Below are 27,022 nucleotides of genomic sequence, written 5' to 3'. Positions count from 1 at the left end.
ATTTAGTTTTGTAACTTTTGTCACTGTAAATGTTATTTTTGAGGCACTTTTGGAGGTGAACGATATTTGAGACCTAAGATCCTAATATCGCCAAGGCACTCACTTTTGTAAATAAAAAAATAATTAAACGTAAAATTTACAAATTTTCTTAATATTAAGTACATGCATATTTTCCCGGCCTAGAAAACCGAAATTAACGACCGTGGGGATTCGTCGCGCTGACCACGTGACACTCTCTATCCGCAATAGTTGGCACTAACTTTGCAGATAAGCGGCGGTCGCTCAGTCGGTATAGTTCGCTTTCGGCCTACATTCCACGGAGTCTTTTTTAAACATAAATATTTTCACCACTCTGTATAATTATTTTCTTCATTCAGCAGTTACGTATCTTTGTCTAAAATTAAAATAGAAATAGCGTGGACGGTATTAAACAATGAGCAAATGTCCTTGAAGCACACAAACCATCAAACATCACACTGTTACTAATAGAGGAAACAAAGTAAATATTTTCAGTGTTGCAAATTTTTAATGTTTCCATCATGTTTGCATGATATCTTTCGACAGGAAGTTTGCACACTTGAGCTGTGAAATATTATTTTCGTGGGAATGTGAACAGTGTCTGAACAACTGAAACACCCTCACGCATTTCACTAACTTCATTCCTGTCGTCACATGGGTCTAATATTGTGAAATGTCCTCTGTAGTGTTGCGTCAATGAGACTCACTTCCGGAAAGCAGTAGGGAGAGATTTTCTTTTGTTCATTTCGTGCCATCTGTCTGATATTATATTCGGCCTCCGGTTTCAGTTCGTATTTGTTTCCATGTAACCGATGATACGGAAAACATTTCCGCATATTACATGCAATCGCATAACACACAAGATCATTATGCTTTGATGATTCGAAAATGGCATTTTCCAAGAGGCAGCAGCCTTATGAATATTCTGTGTATTTGTGCTTCAGATCAAATAATTTTACAGAAGTGTCACAAACATTGAAATTATAATATCTGGTATTTTCTAAGACTCCGGTCTATAAAACCGAGATTAACGTCCATGGGGATCCGTTGCGCTGACCACGCGACACCATCTCTCAGCAAAAATTGGCACTGACTTCGCCGACAAGCAGCGGTCGCTCGGTCGGTATAGTTCTTATGCGGACTACAGGCTACGGAGTTTGCTTTTAGTTGCTAAGACATCGCTATGTATTACGTATTTATAATCGTAGATTGATTTGTGGCATCGAAATTCTAATCATCAACCATCCTAACTTAGGGTTCTCACGTGGTTTCTCGGTTTCCCCATCAAATTCCGTGTTACTACTCAACAACAGGGTCATGACCGCTTCCTTTCTGTACTTTACGGTTCCTTATTCACTATTCTCTACCCACTTTACGCAGTAAACTTTAGTGCGATTTCCTGACAGCGTTTTTAAATAAAGTGCAAACTGAAAAGCCTTTTCATTGTGTTTTTCTGAGAGTGTTGACAGAAAGGAAGGAAACACGTACGTAGCAGCGAATGAAATATAGCATAGAAATAATAAAATGATAAGAAAACAGAACATTAAACAAAGATATTCAAGGAAATAGATGTACAAAAGAGATAATGCAAGAACTGGAGAAGCTAGAGGGTAAAAAGAAAGGTGTATGGAGGAAGGAGACACAAATAGAAGGAAGGGAAGAGTCCGCAAGCGAACTATACCAACCGGGTGATCGCCTCTTGCCGGCGAAGTTAGTTCCAACTTTATCGGATAGAGAGTGTGTCGTGTGGTCAGCGCAACGGATCCCCACGGCCGTTAGTTTCGGTTTTCTAGCTCGAAACCGCAATTTCCTTGAAATAGCTCCTCAATTATCATCACGAGGCTGAGTTTACGTCCCAGACCCACTACTTCTCAGAAAATCTTGTAGCTCCAGGAATCGAACTCGGGACCTCAGGATCTGTAGCCAGGAACTCTGACCACTTGGCCACAGAGACGGTCTCGTGGGAAATATGTATTTCATGCTCAACAGTATGAATATGCTTCTCTCGCATTCTCCTTCTTATCTGATGAGATCTTATTTCGGAAGCTACAAAATTTTAGATGAGATTACAGTCAGAGAATTTGTCTATTTTCAGCTGCGACCGCACTTGAGAGCCTGCATTCACTTCTCACGCTATTGAAATGAGAAATATATCTACCGTACACGCATGATTGAGCGCTACTCGGTCCGCATACTGAAACTAACAAAAAGAATAATTTATTAAATAACCTCTTCTCGCAATTGTTGAACTTTTTTTCCTGACGTCATTGTTGTTACAGCGTGCTATTCATATGCAACTTAATTGTGATTCACAACTTGGAGTGTCATTTATTTTCATAAAATTATTTAAATACCTGAACGTTCGCAGTGGTAATCGTTTTCTGAACACACTCGCTGTAAAACGGCAGGATTAGGGTTTCCTTTTCACGCCTCCTCCTGGTACATCTTATTCCGTATATGTCGTCAGTGGCGTATCTCAAATATTGCCACTTTTTCCAAACACGAAGAGATGAACGAAGTGCTGTCTTGTGTTTTTGAAATAGAGTAATTCCCCATCAATTGGACGTCAATTAGTTGCTTGAAACATCGTTAGTTGGCGATTCGTCGGTAAACAAATCCAATTTTAGTACTTTATTTTCATTTTAGGGCACATTCTAGGCAGCGGCTCGGCAAATACATTCCCGCAGCTAGGCAGTAGATTCTTAATAATGCAGCAGTTGGATTAAAACAATAGAAACAAAGTGTTTCTACATGGTCCATGCTGAGCTGTTATAAAGAAGGAATCTTAGTCAGTGGACAATGAGTTCTGCAGGGGAGGCTGTTAAGAGAGGATCTCAGAGCATGAAGCAGAAGAATCTTCATTGTTAGAATCCGTTGCCAGGAAACGGCTGGTGAAGACACAGCAGGCTGGATAAAGGCTTGGAGGTTGCTATGGTGATTTGTGAATTTTGTATATTAGTAGTGACACTTTAATTGCAGTTCCGAGTCATGTGTATAAGCGGTCACTAAACCCATTCACCAATCCACATACACGTACACGTAACAATATTTAACACATAGGCCTAAGATAATTTTTAGGAGTGCTTGTAGGCATAATTTAATGCTCACACACACTCCTATTCCTGTATCCAATGAACAGTTGAACAAAACATCTCAAATATTTATCATTCATATACGGCCCCAAGTTAAACACGTACCTGTCATACGCAAATATTCTCGGTTTCATTACCATTAAATATACAATTGATAGAATTAAGTTTACGTCAGCCCACACTTTGGATGATAGATATGATCAGTATGTTACAGAGGTATGATGTAAAGTATTGTTTTCTGAATTTTAATTCGACTGCCTCTGTGGTCTAGTAGTTGTCAGAGTTCCTGCCTACAGATCCAGAGTTCCCGGGTTCGATTCCCGGCGCTGGCTCTGGAACGGGCTCCACTCAAACTCTTGAGGATAACTGAGGCGCTACTTGAATGGAAAAGTAGCGGCTCCGGCCTAGAAAACCGAGATTAACGGCCGTGGGGATTCGTTGCTCTGATCACGTGACACCCTCTATCCGCAAAAGTTGGTACTAAGTTCGCCGACAAGCGGCGGTCGCTCTGTCGGTATAGTTCTCTTGAGGACTACAGGTCATGGAATTAGTTTTTTTTTATTTTAATTCTTCTTCTTGTTCTTCAGAGAGTAAATTAATTGACCACAAAATTTTCAGTGTTCGGTTTACAAAAATTGGCAAATAGGATAGGATAGGACTGGACCATATACATATGTTGAACAACTATTCTTTGTAGCTTTATAATTAATTTTATTCCTACTCAACAATTTCTATACTTAACATAAGCCTACGACGTAAGGAATTAGTTGGAACATTCAGAACCACAATACATAGCAGCCTGCCTAAATTTGTACCTGTCCCAGACAGCCCATAATTGTCGCTGTAAAATCGAGGAAAAATTCTAAATCACGGAGTTCCATCTTCAGGGATATAACATACTGTGGTCTGATGTGAATCAACTGATATTTCAGGGGAACATAAAACCTCCATCTTCAAAGTTGGAAAGGAAACCAAACTGCTTAATGCCGCTTTCTTGAGTAGTATACTCTACAACCCTGAAGATGGAGGCGATATGTTTCTCCGAAACATCGGTTAACTTTCACCGAACTGCACGACGTTATGTCCCTGAAGATGGGCCTGCTCATAACCATCTCTGTGAAAATCTCGACTCCTGAAATTCTAAATTAAATGAGTTTAACTCGTTTTTATTTTCCATTTTCTGAAACAAGGCCCTGACTTTTGCGCATTTTAAAGAAATTTCTTCTCGCACTAAAGTCTCAAGCTTTAGTTCAATATTGGAGGCCTAAGTATAGGTTTAAATGGGATATTACAATAGATTTGAAAGAAATGGGATATGAGGTTGTGGATTTAGTATCAACAGGCTCAGCGTAGGGAGGAGAAGCTGGTTCTTGTGATAAGGTAACGTGTCTTTTGGGTTCGGTAAGCCAATATGAAGGGACATTTGTTGGCCAGCTGTGCTTTTTAAGAAAGACTCTCTTATATGGATCCAATTTGTAGTTACGCTCCGTAGCTATTTTCGAGATATCGAATGCCCCCAAATTTATATCGCTGTGAAAACAGTTATTAGGGACAGTTTCTAATACTACGACTTTCGTGGCAATTTTCAACAGTATTGACCGAGGCTGTGAAAGTTATTAGGATGGAAACACACACACACACAAAGACATGATATAAGCTTCCATCCTCTTACGAAATTGAATATTTCCTTAGAAAAGAAAAAAATTGTGTGTCTGCTTCTGTTATTTCTTGCTATTTGTTTGTCTGCTTGCTCATATTACACTTAGACCTTGAAGATGGAATCAGTACATTACTCTGGCGCCTGGGCTATATCTATAGCGTCACTTCCCAGAAGGCGATACTTCTACAAAATATATCTGGTATCCACAAATATACAGACGAATGTGTTCACATGTTTGTGGTTAATGCCTCCACATTGACGAATGACAGTGCTGCATAAGGCTCAGAACATTCTCATTCTGTCTCAAACCAGTCATTCGCCATGTGATTCTAATTAAAACACGTAGAAAGCATCACATTTTCTGGCACTAAATTGCTCCAAGCTGTTCACAGTGGCCGCGCGGTCTAAGGTAGGAACCGTCTTCGCCAGCTCGAACACTGGGATCGTGGGCTGGAATCCCACTCGAGGCATGGATGTTTGTGTTTGTGTTGTTCTGTGTATAGGTAGCGGCCTTGCGACGAACTGATCCCTCGTGCAAGGGGTCCTAACGGCTGTGTGTAGGATTAGAGATATTTACTTACTTACTTACTTACTTATGGAGCTGAGCCCTTCTTGAGGAGCCGCAAATTCTGCAGCTACTCGAGAATTTCCCAGCATTTTATGGAACCCGAAAGTTCATCACCGTTTTCACAAGAGCCCTCCACTGGTCGCTATCCTAAGCCAGATTCATCCAATCCATGCCATCCCATCCTATCTCTGTAAGATCCATTCTAATATTGTCCATCAACCTACGCCTTGGTTTTCCCTGTGCTGCCATAGAGATACAGAGACAAAAATTACGCCAGGCTCAAGGATGTTACATCTGACCTGAGATTATCTTACGAAAGGGAGTACTTGAAGGTACTCCTCTAAGTATATTACTAAAAACTGAAGAGATTTCAGTTTCCTTATTAAAACGTGGATTAAAACAAGATATACTTACAGGATCTCATGTGGAGGGAGGTCGAAAAACAATAAGAACAAGAAGAAGCATAAGAACAGTAATTAAATGGAAGGATGACAAGTAAAGAGTTCTTGAGGATGCCCAAGACAATTTGTGGCAGTGGCAAAACTGTTTTCTCGTATTCGGGAGAAGTTAAACTTGAATATCGGCTGGGACAACGACTATTCGGGTTTTTGTGGTTTTCCTTAATCACTCCTCTCACATGTCGATGTAGTACCTCGATTAAACCACGGCGGCTCCCTTCAAATTATTTTCAAGTCATCTATCTCTCATTCGTCCCTATATAGTCTAGCTACTGGCCGCGCCGTGAAGGAGTGTTGTCGACATTTGGGTTATAAAGTTTGCATAACTGGGAGATGGCCCATGGAGCAGAACTCTTTCATTTCTTATCCAAAATAGCAATTTTCTGTACACCTCGTAAATAACAAATTAGATATTTTGGAATACTCGTATAATGTATGATTTAGATATTTGATGGCACCACGTGGACCTGAGGCCGAATATGGTTCACTGGATATTCGAATGTGTCACACATATTTCACGAACAAGAAATTGAAAGTAGCACTTTTTTAAACGCAGTCTAGATATAATGCCTTCATCTGAACGCCATGTGTAGAGCATCGAGAAAACCATTATATATTTTAATTTTAATACGTTTCAAACATTTGTACATTTGACGCAGGAGAGACATTAACGCCGCTAACTGTGAGGTTCTGAAAGCTTGTGTGGTAACATGCAATTAAAATTGTGCAACTTCTATTAAGGTTACAATTTTATAGAATTTAAAACAGACTAGGAGTGTCGCGGAAATTTTATCTAGCTTTCGGCTTCTTTTTATTGCTAGTGGGGTGGGACTAAGTCCCTTGTACTGAGGCCACTTCTGGCCTATTGCACCAGCCCCAGATGATAGGTGAGGGTGATTGTGGAGCAATTGCTGGAATGAAGATTGGTAGGGGAAACCGAAGTACTCGGAGGAAACCTGTCCCAGCGCCATTTTGTCCACCAAAAATCCCACTTGACCAGACCCGGGATCGAACCCGGGCCGCCGCGGTGGGAGACCAGCGACTAACCGCTTGAGCTATGGCGCGGCCTAGCTTTCGGCTTGATAGCAGTAACCAGTGAAGCATAACGTATTTAACTGGTATGCACACAGATAAGAGGAGCCTTAAAATTTGCACGCAGACTTTTGTGATATATCGAGCTTGGGAAAAAAAATTCCGGGTTATATTTGGTAGCTGCCGGTCCAAAATGTTTGAAATTATGGACAGAAATAAATCACCAAATTTTATTATTCGTGATAGATAACCGAATTCCATGTGACAACTATTAGAAGATCTTTCTAAATTGTATTAGTTCGTATCCAATCAGTTATTGAAACACTTAAAGGAAATATATTTCTTTTGACTTTTTATCTAATTTGTTTGTATTGTCAAAGGAAGTAGATTATACAAATCTTATCTCCATGATTTATTTAATCCGTCTTGCAGTGCATACATTCATTTATCTCCTTCTTTCCCTCGCACTACATGTTTCGGCATAATAATGCCATCTTCAGGTGCTTACTTGTCCACGTCAAACCAGCTCATTGCATGCCATGTTCACACTTCAAAATAACTAAAATATGTATCTATCATATACATACATGTATGTATATGATAGATACATATTTTAGTTATTTTTATGACTTAAATCAGTGCAACAGGACGCTAAAATATAAAATCTTATCTCATTCTGCATAGCCATATTATTGAATATTTCCACGGATTAAAGGCTGAAATAAAATTTAGTCTTTTATATAAGAATCATGGGATAAAATCGTTTATGGTATATGGATAAAATTTTCAATCAGTATGAGTCATTTAAAGTCCAGTGCTCACTATGTGTACCATCTGCCTTATCGTACTGAAACTCTGCATTATTTCCACAGAATGTATCTCTGTTTCATATGGTTTTCACGATAAATATCGTTTGTCTCCCTAACCAGCATTATCCGGTTTGTCTTTGTGGCGCAGACGTAGTTCGTTTCCTGTAAGGTACTAACTAAATTTTTGTATAGTTTTTAGAGGAAACTCAGCCTTTAACTTTCGTCAAAGGGATTGTTCAGTTATTCAGTATTGAGGAGGTGGGTTCCCCGTGCACCGCGACCAGTTTGATCTATTGTGCTTCCCCCTTTTAATTTCTACTGTCTCCATACACTACCGGTACTGTTGCTCGCTATCGTTCCCTTTCTGCCAGCGAGGTTTCTGCTTTCTACTGGCAGTGGTATCTGATAGTTAGTCCCTTTCTGTCAGTGAGGTCGTCCCTCCTCTGGCAGTGGTACCTAAGCTTCCCCATCTACCGGAGGCATTGGAAACTACTTGGGCGGGAAATTTGTCTAATTTAGCTCAGAGGTCTCCTAGAGACATGAGGTTCTTTTACGTGCCGTAAATCTACGACACGGGACCCACGGCTTAAAGTCCCTCCCGGAGGACTTGTTCCCTGAATTTTTCCGCCCTTAAAAATTCCACGACCTCCGCCACGAACCCGCATACCTTGAGTCATGAGGTGGGAACGTTACCCCTAGACTACGGAGGCCGCTCAGAGGGATTGTTACTCAAGGATTATGGCCGCAAGGGTTCAGCTGCAAAAAAAAGAAACTATGGTCGTGAGCTTCAAGGGCTTGGCGCTAAAATGAACTAATTGGCAGTAAACTGCAAGTCGTAAACTGACTCTGACTCAGTCTTCAAACTGTCAACCTCAGCACTGGGCAGATGTGTTTATCCATTATCGAGCTTCAGTTTCCGTTAAACGTTCAGTGCAATGCTGGGTGAGCCTCTGAATGCTGTGGCGAAGAGAAACTTCCTACGGTCCCGTCCGTAACGAAACCACTGTTTCTCAGTTGTAGACCCTCATTTTCCCATTAATTATAAGTTCGCTTTCTAGCCCAGTATCAGCTTATTATATTTCAATTTGATGTAGTGTCATGACCTCAGAACGTGCACTGATAAGTGTCTGAGAATAAAATGTGTTAGGAGAATATTTGAATGTTCCAGAACAAATGTAAGAAGGTGTCGGAGAAAATCACATAGTGAGTTTTATAACTTATGTTATCCACAAATATTATTAGGATGATTAATTTAAAAGTATGAGTTGGGCTGGACATGCAGCACTAATGGAGGAGATGAGAAATGCATATACAGTTTTACTTGGAAGAAACGAATGGAGGAGACCGCTTGAGAGAGATATGTGCTTAGATGGGAGAATAATATTTAAATAGATACAAGATAAATGGCGCTTGTAGATGTATTCTAAACTGGAATGTACAAGATAGCGATATGGTCAAATGGATTTTTTTTTATGAACTTGATAATGAAATTTTTCACTCCGTAAAAGCGGAAAATTTATTGACCACAAGAACGCCGGTCAACTTTTAAAGAAAGTTTATAAACCATGAAATTGGACATTTTAATGCCAAATAAAGCTTACAAGTTAGAGTTTGTGTATTTAATAAGGAGACGTCAATAATTTATACAAGCCAATATTGTTAGAGCGCCGGTCACGGTAGCCGAGCGGTCTAAAGCATGTACTGTCTTCGCTCGCTTGGAAACCGGGATCGTGGGTTCGAATCTCACCCAGGGCATGGATGTTTAGTTTGTGTGTGTTTTTCTGTGTTTGTGTACAGGTAGAGGCCTTGCGACGAGCTGATCACCCGCCCAAGGAGTCCTACCGAATGTGTAAGATGTAGAAAAACCGAAGTGAACGGAGAAGTTCATGGCCTAGGCCCACTGGGGCTGTAGTGTCAAAGAAAAAAATGTTGTTGGTGTAGAAAAAATGTTGGTGCAAAGTGATACATATTTCATTGGTTGGTGAGAGGGGTATGGCTGAAGTAATCTGGATTGAGAAAACAGCTGCTGGGGAAATCCAGTATAAGATGGAAGAAAAAAAAATGTCAGGGATATGGGGTGGAGGCTGTTTCTATTTAACACGCGCTGTAGATTCATGTAATCAAGTTTTCTTCACTCTTTGCTTTAAGTTACAGATTAATGACAGTGGAAAGACATATATTGCTCTCCTCTTAAGGAGCAATTATAACTGATTTGGGGGGGTTTGTTTGTGACTTATAGACGGGTTTAGGTCTGGATTATATGGATTCATTTACGCCTTATTCACAGAACTCGGGACTACAGGCAATTACAGCGTTATCCCTGATCTACTCACTTGACGGTTCACCGTTGCACACGCACTAGGATTCTCAGTCTTCACTAGTCGTACCCTGGCAACGGATTTATAACAGTCTCATTGTCACTTCAAATCACCTATGAACTCTTCTTTGCATAACCTAATTCCTTTCTTACCATTACTGTGCAACTGCCAGTTATGAAGATTTGACTCAATTCAATTCCTCTGCTCTCATCCTCATATCCTGGCAGGCTGACGTCTCGAAACTCGACTCTTCACAGAAAGGCCTCAACTGCACTCTTCTTTATAACCACTTTGTAAGCACCACGCAGAAAACACAACCTCTCTGTTGCTGGGAAGGCGTGTTTACAACGCCGTTGCATAGCAACGGAAGTTAGTCGATTGTTGCTACCGTATTTATTGCAGCGGAAATGTGTTTACTGACTCGTTGCCTATAAATTAACGTATATTCTGACTTCATTATTCAGGATTTTGGGTGTCAGGTCGCAGTATTTTTATTATTTTGAAATTATCGTCGCTTTTAATGTAAGAAACCACACTGTTTTACCATCCGAAGGAAAGCCATTTGTTACTACCACCTTGTGGGTCAATCTGAACTAAGATTTCTCGTAATTTTGCAGGTTCGAAATTGCGTGCTGCAGCAAATAGCAGTACCATTCCAGAAATAAGCAGAACTGAATTATTTTGTGTGTCTCCCGCTTTTCTCTTGTTTAGACCCCCTTCGGGGCCAACTGCAAGTCCGCCACTGGGGCTAGAAGTTTCGAGCGTTTAAGGGACTTTGACAAATGCCGGCAGATGACAAAGGGCGCAGCGTTGCTACATATCTCATAGCATTTAACTGAAACGTCTTGATCCAACACGAGCTAAGTTAAGCGCATTATAAAGCGAAGCCAGAGGAATTTTTATTAACCCTGAGAAATAGCCCTGCCCTTAGTACAAGAGTGGTACATGTCCGAGTCCCCAATAGAACAAAATAAATGGCCCCAAATTCTTATGTCTTCGTATCAGAAGACCTGAATGTAACATGTGATCAATATGAAACACAAGTGGGGATGTTCTACACGCTGACAAAACGCATATATATGTAGGATTTGAGGTTCTCACAGCCTTGTAGTCCGATGGAAGTCACCCGACGTTTCGGAGGAACATGTCGCGTCAATTTTCATGATCGAAGAATAAGCCAGGCAATGAAACCAGCGTGAAGTGGATAGGAAGCAGAAAAATGGAGTGTACATGTTCCTCCCTAACGGTGACTGATTTTCAACGGACTGCACGGCGTTATATCCCAGAAGACAGAGCACTTCATACGCGTATCAGATTGGATTAGAAAGGACTCGCTGTTTGTGGTGTTCGACGTGTCACCCAAAGGATGACACAATCCCCGCTTCTGATGTGTCACTGTAAAAATCGACATAATAAGTTTCAGCTAAACTGCTATATTGTAAATCATTTACTAACATGAACATATCAGCAGTGTTGACGTAAAAGCTATATTTTCTTTCTAATGCCTTAAAATAGCTGTTAGCTTTGTAATAATCTTTGTTAATTCTTGTGTTGTGCAGTGACATAATACTGGCTTACCGTTCGCTTGATGTATTTGCTGAGCATTTTTATTTTTGTTATTGTGACAGTTAATTTCAGAAGCATCCTTAATATGCATTATTTTTTTTCCAAAAAATTCTGTCAAAGCACCTTCATATTGGGATATGTTTACACATTGCCAGGCAACGGCTCGATAAACAATTTGCATTACACAAACACACACAACAATAGAAAAGAGGGGTTATGCAATCCGTTTCTAAGCAATGGCTCCGTAAACACAATTCACGTAGGCAGTGACATCACACAGAAGTGGATAGAGACCACGTGACGTGTTTGCTGTAGGTTAGCGCCGAAAGATTATAGGGGAAAACGAAGGTCATTTGCGGGATTACACTGGAGGAGTGAGCAGTAAGCTTTAGGAGTGAGTTATAGACGGACTTCCCTTTAGTTCCGAAGTTCCAAGGGAACAGCAGTGTAGCCAGAAGAAGAATTAGAAGACTTAGTGTGTGACGTTACATGTGCTGCAGTACATCGATATCGGGTAGCCCAGGGAATCGAACTCGAGACTTATAGATCTGTAGCCAGGAACTCTGACCACTAGACCACAGAGGCGGTACCGAATGTTTTATATAACTTTCAGTAATACACTATTTAATAGAAAGTTTCGGAATATTTCGTGAATTAGAGCACTTTTCGTTTTGCCATAGTAACACAAGAGAAAAGGACAGTGTATATTGTACCTGAAATAAAAAAGAAAGTGATAACAGACAGCACTGAAAATAGGAACTGACGTACACTTATGTAAGTTATGTTAAAAATAAGAAGAGAACACAACAATATTACTGTTTCTTGCCCGAAACATTTTTTTTAAATGATGAAGACGTGAAAGAAAACGACGGCATCAGTTAAAATCTTCTGAGGGAGCTTTTTATTTATTTCCTTTTGTCGCATCTGTAACCTTAGTAGAACGGACAGAACAGACAAAATTCGATTTGTGTATTCCACGCGCTCCATGGCCCCCTACTGCGACCTTTAAAGGTGTTGAACTATTTGACCACATACTGAGAAGGGGAGTTTTTTCTCGTGCCTCAAAAGGGGGAAAAGATTGGATGAAGGAAAAATAACACTTTCCAGCCGTTGGCACATTCAAATAAAAAAGAATCAATTCTTCACATCTTGAAACATGTTAGTCTCGTTCTCGAAAAATAATTAGGTTATGGGTTCTCAGGTAGCACGAGAAACTGATTTGAATTGTTGGATGTGGACAGGGATTTGTCTTCTTCAGTGAACAGTCATCAAAGCGCTCTGTGCTTTCCTTCAGGCTTGTCGACTTCTTGAATATCACATAAAATATTCTGAGAATTCTGTGACAGTTCAACCTAGACAATCAGTTTACATTCGGACCATTACAAATGTTTCTAAAGATTGAGCTAAATTACTAAGATCACACGTATTTCTCCTAAAAAGAGTGTAAAACGAATGCTGATCATGACTCGGGTAGCTCAGACAGTACAGTGGCTAAGTATGGACTGGACGTTCAAAAAATAGTGGTTCAATTCCTGGCGAAAGCGAGGATCTTTCTTTTCGCACCGGTGTCCAGACTCCCTCTGAGGTTCACGCAGCTTCCTACAAGGCGGGAAAGGTAGGCTCTTTCGCCGCAGATAAAGAGGACGTGGCTTGAAGCTGACCACTCATCCCCGTCTAGTGCCGAGGTTAAGAATGCGTGGAGCTCTATCACCACTCCCGTAACTTCTTCATGGCTCTGTGATTAAGTAGGCAGGCATAGAATTATACCTGTACCTTTATTAAATGTTGGTGAACCTTAGGAAGGTAATTACAGAATTAAAATACTTGACAACTACAGCGATAAGTTTAAATTATGTGACATGTAGATAAATTTCTAGGCAACGACTCGGTAAACACATTCCCGCGGCAACGAATTCAGAGAAAACAATCGGATAATTTCCGTTGCTATACAACGACGCTTTAAATATAACAATAGAACCAGTGTTGCAAGAGGTGTTTTCTACATATATCTATTGCTAGGCAACGGATGTGTTTTCTGTGCTCTGGTCCGAACCGAGTCTTTATAACGAGAAGCCAACAATAATTGTCAGTCAGTCAGGTGAGTGACATCCCTTGTTGAGGTGGCGTCGAATACCTCCACCGTGACCCTTCGAGTCGTAAGAGGCGACGAAACCTGAAGTATCAAATCTGAGACAGTAAAATATGGTCGCGAGTCCTAAGGGACTCAGATCCGAGAAAGACCGCGCTGGCTAGGGCCAGCAGCATATGCAAAAGACAGACCCGTCCTCTCGTCAGAGAGGGCGCCCCACAAAATTAGGACCGTAACTGTCAAACGGTGATAATTAATATCTGGTCATGAGCCCCAGATGGGGCTCGACACCAAGACTTACTGACTGACTAACCGTCAGTAGTAATGTGACTTGGACTTGGAATTGTCAGTCAGTTGAAAATCAGGGTTCACTTCAGGTCAGTTGTCAGTTGAAAGTCAGCCTGGGAAGAGAACACTTAGCATGTGAAAGAAATACGTCGTGTGTTCTGCAATTACAGTGAAACTTGTTTCAAATCCCTATTATCAAGTACACATCAATAGTGCAACAATTTAAAGGTCATTAAGAATATGTCACTCGCTAAAATTTAGTGTTTTAATGCTTTATGGTGTTAAACTCATTAAAATGTCAATAGGACACTAAAAGGCATATTTTATACAATAAAAGTGATTATCACAACTTCTAAAACGTCTCTAGTTCTACATATTTTTCTCTTTTTTCATTCTTTTTACCGTATGACGCATTGCACCAATTATAGATCTATATTTGGAGTTCAATGACCATAGACGTATCAAATATTACTGCCTGATGATGGTCCCATGAGGACTGAAACATGTAGCAGAAAATAAAATCCAGTTGGAACAATATACTGACTGATCATCAAATCATTTGTTGTGGCGACGGCTAATCTTAATCGTTGTATGTTCATAAATTAAGCTATCTTGCTGAACTCATTCTTTATAAATGCGATCCTGCCCTATTTTATGGTAATATTGCGTCATTTTTTTGTGGACGGAGTCATGAAATCCACGAAGTACTGCCGTCAAGACAGGCTCTACTCAGGCTGATTCAAGCTCTGTACATCCTGAACACAGGTCACACGCTACCGCTGTGATAGGCAATATTGTGCAGGTCTTATCGGTGTGGTTTGAATACGTAATTTGGAGCTTAAATCGACACGAAGCTTTATAAAAAGAAGCTGGCATATGCAGTGACGCTTCTGACTTGTATTTTAGAGGAGATGGTATCGAATTTTTGGCGGGATACAGACTTCCAGTGATCGAGATTCTCATGGATTTCTTTAGCCACTCCAGGAAAAAGAGGGATATTATTTAGAATTAGGCCACGATAACTTTCTTATACATTTTTGATAGTTCATTAATCACTGCTACCCACTCATTCGGCACTGTATGATCTTGAGTGAGAGTCAGAGCTTCGTGAAGTGAACTACAAATAAACAAAGTTAAGTGAATGTCGTTCCCAAGAGTCAAATAAATTTGATGAGAAATAGGTTTATTCAGCTTCTTGTTCCATATGATAGGAATACTAAATATGTTGTTATGTAAATAACATAGATGTTATATAGTCTGTGTACACGTACAGTATAACTTTCTATTATTAAGTAGCTGAAGTACCGGTTATTGGTCCGGTTTCTCTTAAAATAAACTGCATTTTGGTGAAAAAAGCTAAAACTTATTTCTTATACTACTACTACTACTACTAGTACTACTAATACAACTACTACTACCACCACTATTGCTAATGATAATACTATAATACCATTACTATTGCTACTGCTACTACTACCACTACCACTACTGCTAATGATATTAATATTAATATGCTACTAATACTGCTGCTGCTGCTACTACTACTGTTACTGTTGCTACTAGTATTACTACCACTACTGCTAGTGATATAACTATTACTATTGCTACTATTACTACTGCTACTGCAGTCCATATATTCTCAACACCCTGTTCTCAAACACCCTCAGTCTATGTTCCTCCCTCAATGTCACACCCATACAGAACCACAGGCATACTGTAAGAAACTAAAGCTGAATTATTCTTGTTCATCTTTAAATACACGTTCTGAAAATATCAGGATGTGATAGTATTTTCAGCCTTATCTTGACGCCAAGCAGAGCGGTTTATTCGATGAAACCGCTTATGGTTGCCTGGCGACAAACCATTGGTGGAAATATATCACTCTGTGCATGCCCTCTCTGTGACCCCTCAGACTGCATCTTGAATGGGGCTGAAGAGTGTTGAACGTCCTCTAGAGACGTTACAGAAAGAGTTTTGAAGTTTCACAAAGTCCTTATAGGGCCGATACAGATACCAGTGAACCTTGGATTGTGAACATTAAGGACTGGACGAAGGTAAGACTGCAGGCAGTTGAGGTGACATTTTCCATCTGTGATAAGGTGCAGTAAAATGGAATATGAATTGAAGAGAGAATTGAGAATATTCTCATTGAACCAAGAAATTTAAGAATATAGACAGAAGTGGAAAGGACGTGTCAAAATAATGGATGGAACCTGCATTCCTAGGGGAACGGGTAACGTAATTGGTTAAGGCACTACACTACAAGCTGGAAGGGCGAGTTCGATTCCCGATGAGGTTTTCTTTTTTTCAATTTACCTAATCCTTCCAGCAGCACTATGGCCGCGGGGGTCGATTCAGTCACTAACAAATGAGTACCGGGAATCTTCCTGAGGGTAAACGGAGGTCGACGCGTAAGGCTGAAAAAATCACCGCCATCTATGAACCGATTGTCTAGAAAATATGGGAGCCTCGACGTCTCACAATTCTATGGGCCTCCACGGTCTGTTACAGGGATAGCTTTACCTTTCACCTGCATTTTTAAACGACTGACTATCTCGTTAACTCCTTGGAGCTGATGCGTTCTTGAGAAGCCGCCAGTAGCTTAGCTACTCAAAAATTTCCTAACACATAAGGAACCTGAAAGTTCATTACCGTGTTCACAATAGATAATTGCCGCCCAACATGGAGCCTTGTTGTGCTTTTGATTTGATGGTAATTGTGAGCAGAAACGCTTTGCGCAGGAAAAGGTCTAAGAAATTGTATCCTTCAAATGATGTTTCCTGCTTTACTAAAGTCAACATACTCGTATTAATTTATAGAAGAGCTTTCGAATAATCGGTTAAAGATTAATATCTCAAAGAATTAGGAAATACGTGTAGAATGACAGAAAATGTTACCTGTTTGATAAGATGGTGACGTTATACCGTCTGCAATACTTCTGCATACCATAGGCCCAAATTCTGAAGGTGTAAGCTGTCGCAGGATAGAATCCAGACACGGGCTTTTGTGATAACGGGTCTGTAAGTTGCTGGCCATCAATTAGTTACAGTAGTTTGTTGACGGCGTGGGTAGGTCACTTCTTTCAATAATAGATTGAAACTTTATATTAGCTGACAAAATCCCAGTTGGACTAGGCAGACTGAAGAGAACAGGTGTGCAGCTGATGGAGTCAACCAAACGGGACTTTGCGTTCCTATATTTTGGTGGGAAGGGTAGGTCCATGAATTCTATTAACCAGGAGACAGAGGGCTAAGGCGGCGAGAACAAGCTGTAAAACTATCCGAACAGCAGGAGGTGGGACCCCAGTTTTTTTAAATATCGCGGAAATTGAATGTAACTTTCTAAACGGCGACTTAAACAGTTGAATTTCCCACTTCTCACTTTGTACTGTCTGGTCATAAGGATTTCAGATTCTAACAGCAGTGGTTATGAAGACGAGACCCATATTTTCCTCTTTCTATACCAACACCCTTCCTGTTCACACGGGTTTCCGTGCAGTACAATAATAATTGGAATCCTTACTGGTTGTTTTACTCAGTTACTCCTGGGTCAACACCAAAGTAAATTATCCATAGGTCTTAAACACATCATTTAGGCGTACAATTGATACACCTGACACATTCTGTTCTTCTGATAGGAAACAATTTCTGAAACATATTGTGACGTATTTGCTCAAAGCGAGATTGTTCTGCCTGTCCATGTAGACCCTCATCTGGGATGTCAATTCCCACTTCTGTCACGTGACTGTCTTCTGGCGCCCTCACGCCGTTCCCCAGTGCAATGTTAGATATTACTGAGTTGATGTTAAGCAGGTCCTAGTTAGTTAGTTATTTGGAGAGGGTGGGTTTCCCCATGCACTTAGACCTGTATTGGTCCATTGTGCTTCCCTCTATGATTTCTACCAGCCTCTATCTCCTACCGGTATTGATACTTACCATCAGTCCCGCCCAGCCAGCGAGACCGGCTCTACTGGCTGAGAGGTATCTATAATGCTTCCCCCATCTACCGGAGATATTAGAGACTGTTGTTGGGCGGGAAACGTCCGGAATTTGGCTCAGTGACCTCCTTAGGAGATATGAGGTTCTTTTACGTGCCGTAAAGCTACGACACGGGACCCACGGCTTAAAGTCCCTCCCGGAGGACCTGTTCCCTGAATCTTTCCGCCCTTAAAAATTCGACGACCTCCGCCGGGTATTTGAACCCACGTACTACGAGTCATGAGGTGGGAACGTTACCTCTAGACTACGGAGGCCGCTTAAGCAGGTCCTAGCGGTGAGGTTACTAAGACTTTGAGACAGAAGGTCTCTGCGGCGTAGAAGCGATATGTAGCGTCGGGACGCCGATGGAGTTCAGGAGCGTTGGGAGGCGGTTGACAGCTTCAAAATTTCCCTCCTTCATTCTTTTGTTCTGTGTCGTGTTGTGGTTTTTATGCTGTTTTGGGAGCGGAACTGGACTAGTCGACTGGAGGCGGTTGGCGGCTGCAAAAAGGCCATCCTTCCGTCTTTTGTTCTATGTCGTGTTGTATTTCTTTGATGATTTGGGGGCGGTACTGGACCAGTCGACTGGAGGCTGTTGGCGGCTGCAAAACGGCCTTCATTCCTTCTTTTGTTCTGTGTCATGCTGGATTTTGTGATGTTTCGGAGGCCGCACTGGGCAAGTCAACTGGAGGCTGTTGACGGCGGCAAAACGGCCTTCATTCCTTCTTTTGTTCTGTGTCATGCTGGATTTTGTGATGTTTCGGAGGCGATTGGCGGCTGTAAAATAGTCTTCATTCCGTATCGTGTTGTGGTTTTTGTGACGTTTTGGAAGCGGCAATCGAGCAGTCGACTGGAGGCGGTTTGTGGCTGCAAAATACGGTCCTTTCTTTCTTCATGCCTTCCCTCGTATGCGTGAAGCGGTTCTGCATGTAGAATTTGCGGGTTTCGATGTCAGATGGAACATATCACCGATGTGTATTGTGGTAGCCTCACAGTCGCGCCTGTCAGTGGTGTGGCTGCTCTTATTAATAGCTGCAATTGCAGGCACTCTGCGGGCCCAGATCTCGCTACAGCTCATCCCAATACAGACTAAAGTTTTAACGGAAAATTGGGTGGATTAATTGGACAATGCCAGTTTAATTAATCAAGGGGATCAGGAAACCTCAATTAATCTGGGTGTGCTTTGGACAGGTAGAAATCAAACCAAAGTCTCACCAAAACCGGAAGGCAAACACAAAATGAGTCACCGCACGGTAACACGGTTGGTTAAGGCACTCTGCTGTAGGCAGGAAGGTCGAGGTATAATTCCCGAAGAGATCATTGGATTTTTTATGTGCCAAATAAAACTGATGGTAACTCACATAGCCAAAATAACCAGAGGTAACTAAAATAGGAGGAAAGAAACCAGCATTACAGTGAGCAGCAGAATTCTTAACCATAACAACCTGTACATCTGATCAATTAGGCCGAAACATGTAGTGTCCAGTGCAAGAATACGAAGAAAGAATAGTGAACGACGTTGCACATAGACGGCACAAAAGCCCTAGTGCAACAGGAATCTGAAAAATAACACTATCTTTATTTTATACTTAAAGACATTTCTATGTTTTTTGGAACCGAAGTAGGACGTATTATAACTAAATATCGTAGAAGAGTGTGTCATGTTTTCAGAATTTGTGGTTAAGAAGCGAGCAATAAGGCCTGAGATCTGATGAAGATCTATCTATCTATCTATCTATCTATCTATCTATCTATCTCTTCCCGTTGCTCCCACTTGGAACACAGGACATCCGTGAAACACTTCGTTTTCCATCCATTTCTTAATTTTACACAGTCGGTAGGACTCCTTGGGCGAGTGATCAGCCCTTCTCAAGGCCTCTACCTGCACACACAACAAAACAAACACAGAATAAAGGCACACACAGACATCCATGCTGCGAGTGTGATTCGAACCCATGATCCCAGTGTTCGAGCAAACGAAGACAGTTCATGTGCTTAGACCGCGCGACCACTGTCAGTGGCAGTAGGCCTGTTAGTAGCACGTACAGGAACACGAGTGAGCCTGTTGTATTGCAAGCGAAATCTTAAATGTGGAGTTATGGGTAGACAAGCGTCTACCAGACTATACGCCGTCACATTCCAGACGGCAGTACTCTTCATAGTTACCGCCGTGATAGACTGAATCTCACAAATTGGGCCCGGAAGCAGTTCTGTTGTGATTGCTATTAGCTCAAGCCTATTCTCACCGTTGCCACGTAATGACTGCTTAATATAGTGACGTTGTGAATTTCACCTTGTTACATATGCTACTTTAGAATTCGTTGCCCCTCTTAAAATCTCATCTGTTTTTGCAGCTAAGATGTCCCCACACCTTCCGGCGCCAGGTTTCTTAATTAATAAGAGGAAGTTTCATACCTGCGTTTGGGGTTTCTTCAAAAAATTGACCGACCACAGTCAATAGGGTGTAACATAACTTGCGAAACCAAAACAGTTCCCATTCACGAACGCAGTTCTCTTCCTTGCCCATGATTGTCAACGTTTTCATTGTTTTAGGAACTTGATAATAGCATATACAGTATTTTGATATATAGACGGGAGAGCTCAGTCTGTATACCGGCGGGCTATGGGCTGCAGTGTCGGGGTTCGATTCTCGGCGGGGCAAGAACTACGTGTATTTCTCGTCTCCATAGCCTCCAGACCGATTCTGGGTTCCGCCCACCTTCCTGTCCAATGCTTCGAAGCCCCGGTAACCATTGGACAGGAAGGTGTGGAGGCTATGGNTTCACTGTGGTCACTTTCCTTCTGGCTTTCCCACCGATATCCTATACACATTCCTCGTCTCCCCCATTCGTTACTACTACTACTACTACTACTACTACTACTACTACTACTACTACTACTTACTCATGGAGCTGGGCCCTTCTTGAGGAGCTGCCAATTCTGCAGCTACTCAAGAACTTCCCAGCATTATATGGAACCCGAAGGTTCATCACCGTGTTCACAAGCGCCCTCCACTGGTCTCTATCCTGAGCCAGATCTATCCAATCCATACCCTCCCATCCTATCTCTCTAAGATCCACTTTAATATTGTCCACCCACCTACGCCTTGGTCTTCACTGTGGTCACTTTCCTTCTGGCTTTCCCACCGATATCCTATACACATTCCTCGTCTCCCCCATTCGTGCCTACTACTACTACTACTACTACTACTACTACTACTATTATTATTATTATTATGCCTCTACAGCCCTTTATTGGTCCTTGGACGGTTTTTCAGTTTGTTCATCAAATACACCGCTGGTAGGACTTCTTGGACGGGGGATCAGCCCGTCGCAAGGCCTCTACCCACACACAGAACAACACAAACATAAAATAAATGTCAAACAGACAACCATATCTCGAGTAGGGTTCGAACCCACGACCCCAGCATTCGAGCGAGCGAGGATAGTTCATGCCTTAGACCACGCAGCCACTGTGGTCGGCATTTTAGGTAATTAGGCTTACAAAATCGGTGAAGACAGAAAAAAAATGATTGAACCTTGAGAGTATATATGTTCTAAGCTATTGAAATAGTCGTTAAATAAGCTGCAAATAAATTAATTATTAGTGGATAAAGCATTTTGGTAGAATGACTGATGAGGGGATATCGAAACAGAATGTAAGCCTGCAGTATAGATGGAAAGGACTCCGAAACCGAGGAAGAATTAAAATATGAAGTCGAAACAGGCTTAATTGTCCATAGCTGAGCAATGGAGTGAAAAAGAAAAAGAAGAATGAAGAAAGCCGTTTTCTGGGATGTGGCGCCGTGTAGAAATTGTGATAACCGACGTTTCGGACACGGCTTTCTTCATAGTCACCCCATGAACACCTCAAATCTTACAAAAAGAAGATTGTTTCTCTAATATTTCAAGGATGGCTAAATGAAAACGTCAAGCCACACTGTACTTCTAGACGTTTCTAGGCATAGGGTCTATAAAAACGCAACACATTACTGAGAAGAACAACAGCTTTTGGCAGCCATAATTGATTATCTGACTGATGGCCTTCGTCAGTTGTTATACTACAGTATGTGGGGGCTGTCATGGAAACATAGGTCTATACCTGCTTCCCATCCTACGGTTTCCCCTTACGGTTTCCGCTCATTGTTTCATTATGCTTTTGTTTTTATCTACCCGTTTGATGACTTCATTGAGGAAATTAAGTTATTTCTGTTATATGGTGTTTCGTGAGATCTAATCGTTCTTCATTATTAGTACGTCAGAATAAAAAAATAAACACGGATATGAGGAAGAAGAGTTATGATTTCATCATTGTTGTATACAACATATGCTGGAGCGTCTCATCAGGTCGTGATGCTCCTGATGGCGATATAATGCTCGAAATGAAATTAAGCTGAAAAAATTAATTGCAGACGAGAATAATTATTTACTTTTGTAATAACGTTTACTTATTTAAACGGTTTATTGCCATGAAGAATGGCCCTTGAAGTAACTAATGGATATGTCCGTTTGTGAAGAGGCTAATAAACTTATAAAGAATTTTGCCACATGTTATTTGAAAGCGAATTTCGACGTATGAAACCTTCTCGAATTGGGAATAAAATTAAATATTACAATAATGAGTACACAGTTCTTCAGCGTATACAGATATGTCACAGACAGCATAATACTGAAACTTATAAAACTTTTTAAAACTACATTTATTGCATAAAACACTCCGTGGCCTGTAGTCCCCAAGCGAACTTTACCGACCAAGCGACCGCCGCTTGTCGGCGAAGTTAACGTCAACTTTTGCGGATAGAGGGTGTCACGTAGTCAGCGCAGCGGTTCCCCACGAACGTTAATCTCGGTTTTGTAGACCGGAGCCGCTAATTCCTTGAAATAGCTCATCTGTTATCCTCACGAAGCTGAGTGGATCGCGTTCCAGACCCACTACTTCTCAGAAAATCTGGTAGCGCCGGGAATCGAACCCGGAACCTCTGCATCTGTAGCCAGGAACTCTGACCACTAGACCACAGAGACGGTCCCATATTCAACGCATACTGAAGCATTTTACGCCCCCCCGCCTACTGTTTTGGTCTCAACTTGTGGTTGAAGTCCTGTATTAAGTGTACATGGGCGCGTAAGACCACATATTTTCGTGTATTACTTTAAGGTACTCATTTTTGTTAGGGGCTGAGTCAAACCCAGAGCCGCATTGCGGCTGGAAGGATTAGGTAAATAAAGAAATCCAGTAACCTCATTGGAAATCGAAACCCGCAACTTTCTGTGTTGTACTCGTAGCATAGTTCTTCAACCAGCTACGTTAACGGCGTGCCCCATGTTATTCAGTTACAAGGTTTTTATTTATTATAATTTCAATTATAATCAAACAACACAACTTCCACGAACTAGCGTAACAGAACACAATTCACATACAAAGATCCCCCTTTCCTCATGACTCTTGTTCTTCCTACCAACATTCCTCGTAAGTCCGCACTAGAACCAATCTTCATTTGGAAGATCAATGAACTGCTTAGTACAAGCAAAGAATCCGCACTGTTTTCCCTTGTTTGTTGATTTCCGTTTATATTTTCACGAATATAATTTTTTCCCTTCTTCTTTTCACTTCCGTTGTGTATTCTTTGCAACCTGATCCAAAGATCGTAAGAATAAAAAAATTAGCTCTGCGAATATAAGTACAACTGAACCGGGATCGAACCCGGGCCGCCGCGGTGGGAAGCCAGCGACTAATCGCTTGAGCTATGGCGCGGCCTCATCCAAGAGTCTGGTCAAGTGGGATTTGTGGTGGGGCAGGTTTTCTCCGAGTACTTCGGTTTCCCCCGCCAATCTTCATTCCACCAATTGCTCCACAATCACCCTCACCTATCATCTGGGGCTGATACAATAGGCCAGAAGTGGCCGCAGTACAAGGGACTTAGTCCTACCCCACTAGCAATAAAAAATAAACGTTACATGAAGTGGAACATTTTCACTCGTACGAGTACTTTTATTCTTAGTCAAATCAAGACGTCTGAAAGCTGCTTGACAGGAAGACTAAGAAAACGAGCTAGGTACAGAATTTCGATAAAGAAATATGAAGGCAGCCATTTATAACGCTGAGACGAATGCATGAATATACATTATAAAATGTAATTATTATTAAATTAAATTATTTTAAAATGTATTATTAAGTAATATATAGGCCATGGAGTCTTTTGGGATGTGGCGCCGTATAGGTCTTGTGTGGACCGACGTTTCGGAGGAACATATCGCCTCCATCTTCAGGCTATAAACATTCGCGAACGAGGAACCAGCATGAGCAGATATCTGCAGAACGTTCCTCTCAAACATCAGTAAATATCTAGCAGAATATACGGCGTCACAACTAAAAAATCTTCGCTTTGAGAACCCTAAATCACACATTGTACTGACAAATTTCGGTAGTTTTAACTGTGGTTCTCAGATATTCACTTCCAGAGAATGTTGGGGCTCACTTAATTGAAGTGTTTTCATTTTATATGGGGCTGTACCGACCAGGAAACATAAACATATGCATGTAGAGATCTTACTTTAAGCGAAAATTTTATAATTTTTTATTCTCCTCACACGTCAAGAATTATTATCGTCTTATTTTATTTCTGTGAGCCGCCCTCTGATTACTGCTAGCTGTACTTCGGATCTCATCATACGAGTGTGTGAATGATAATATAATAATTTATTACTGGTCGCTCTGTCTGAGTTATGCTGACAACCAGTTTGAGGGTCAGGGGGGGCGATACATCACATGGTCGTTTTTAACACCTCTAACACTTCACCTCGTCTCTTCTAAACCACAACAGAACTATAAGCTGACCTGTGTAGGAGGTAAAATGAAATCACATAGAATTTAAAGATTTACCGCGATCTATACCAAAATACCCTTAAATATGCCACGCTGCGGCTTAAAGGTATTCGTATTATTATCCTCGCCTCCTGCATAAGTATCAAAAGATATTTGCACTCTTGTTGCCAAGGTGAAATGGAGAATATTTTGTGTCCCTCTCTTTCGGCAATTTGTTTCTGAGGTATAATGAAGACTACTATGTCCTTGCAACCATCTGCTGCTTGGCACGTAGCTATTCGGAATGTAGAAAAGCGCTCAGAATTTTGATTATGAAATCTGTTGAAAGTAATTATTTGAAGTATGACAAGAGTATTGGGTATTAAGCCGATCACAGTGGCCGCGCTGCTTGAGGCATGAAATGTCTTCACTAGGATCGTGTGTTTACATCCCACTCAAGATATGTATGTATGTTTGTGTTAGGTAGCGGCCTTGCTACGGGCTGATCCCCCGTCCAAGGATTCCTACCGACTGTCAGACTAAGAAACTGAAGTGAAAAGAGGCGTTTCATGGATGTCCTATACTCCAAGTGGGAGTAACAGGAGGAGGAGGAGGATAAGGAGAAGAGCGAGGAGGGGGACGATGAGGAGGAGTAGGACGAGGAGAAGGACGGTGAGAAGGAGTAGGACGAGGAGAAGGACGGAGAGGAGTAGTAGGACGAGAAAGGGGACGATGAGGAGGAGTAGGACGAGGAGGAGAATGGATATTAAAACATCCTGAGAATATGAATTGAATTTGACTGAAAATTCGGCATTAGCTCTGTTGAACCTTCGAATTCAGTTAGCAGGGAGCTTAGCTATTTTAATAGGCGAAGACCCAAGGTTCTACGAACTGTATTTGGAACCTGTTGTTTCGTTTCCGCGGTGCTGTTGGGAAGAATAAACTGGAGACGCGGGCGGTCATCCTATTCCTAGGGTGAGTGAGATTACACAGGTCCTGGTTTCCATTTCAGTTGCTCACTTTTTCACTGCCATGTTAGAATTATAATTATTATTGTTCCAGACACAAATTGCTCGGTGCGGTGTTGTTTTGTTATATACAACGCTTGCCGCTTCTATTGAAAGTGAATGCAACAGTGGCATATTGGAAAGATGGTTTGTCTGCCATACCAAGGATAAAACATGCAAAAGGGAGAAATAAAACGAACAAAAAATTACCTTTCTTGAAATAGGGAAACACAGAGAAATAGTGTAATTTAAATGATTCTCACTCACTCATGGAGCTGAGTCCTTCTTGTGAAGCCGCCAATTCTGAAGCTACTCAAGAAATTCCCAGTATTTTATGGGACCCGAAAGTTCATTACCGTCTTCAAAAGAGTCCTCTACTGGTCACTACCTTGAGCCAGATCAATCCAATCCATACCATCACAAGTCCGCCATCTACACACAGAACAACACAAAAAGAATAAACACACATACATTTATGCCTTGAGTGGGATTCGACCCCACAATCCCAGCGTTCGAGCGAGAGAAGATAGTTCACGCCTCAGACCGCGCTGTCACTGTGATCGGCAGAACATTACAATGCTGTGACTTCAGCTTCAGCGTGGATTTCCTTACAAGCTCCCCATAAAAGAACTGTCACTTATATAACGTTAAACAGCAAGTGGCCTGGGCTCATACCTTTTCCTATTCAGACAAAAAATTATACCGAGTCATAAGACATAATAAAAATCCTCTAATTGCTTTCCTGTTAGACTGCGAATTAATGATGCTTTAGGTATTTTGACAATGGTTAATTCATTATACTAATAGGGTATTGTGTTTGACGCTGCCCATTGTCTGAAATAGGCCTATAGTTCTGTTTGGGGTATATGACGTTTCAAAGGTTAGCTCTAGTTTCGCCTTCATGTAATTGGTTATAATTTTACTGACAGAGTTCTTTTTATTATGTTATTAATTATAATATATTTGCGATTGTTTTGTTCGAAGTCCAGTATCGTCCTGTTTTTTAAACGAATTTACGAAGATTGGATTCTGTCTCCTTCCTCAGATAAAAATCTTCTCAATTGCTCCTTATGTCCGGAGTAGTTCTGTCAACTTGACCCAGCTGAGTAGGTTCTTGCCTAAGGACGAAGAGGGAGCAGATTCTCCGCAACGTCGTTTTTAAATAAAAAAAACAGGCAAGGTAACTTAAAGTTGTTCTTGAACTTTGCCATGAAGACATAGGAGGTAAAAAAGGTAGGGTGAAGCTATCCCTGTAAAAGGCCGTGAAGGCCTATACGGTTGTGAGAGGTCGAGGTTCCCACATTCTCTAGACAATCGGCTCACAGATGGCGGTAAGGTT

This window comes from Cryptotermes secundus, unplaced genomic scaffold (assembly GCF_002891405.2).
Source record: "Cryptotermes secundus unplaced genomic scaffold, Csec_1.0 scaffold375, whole genome shotgun sequence".
Lineage (NCBI taxonomy): Eukaryota > Metazoa > Arthropoda > Insecta > Blattodea > Kalotermitidae > Cryptotermes > Cryptotermes secundus.
Note: the sequence above shows the minus strand (reverse complement) of the source record.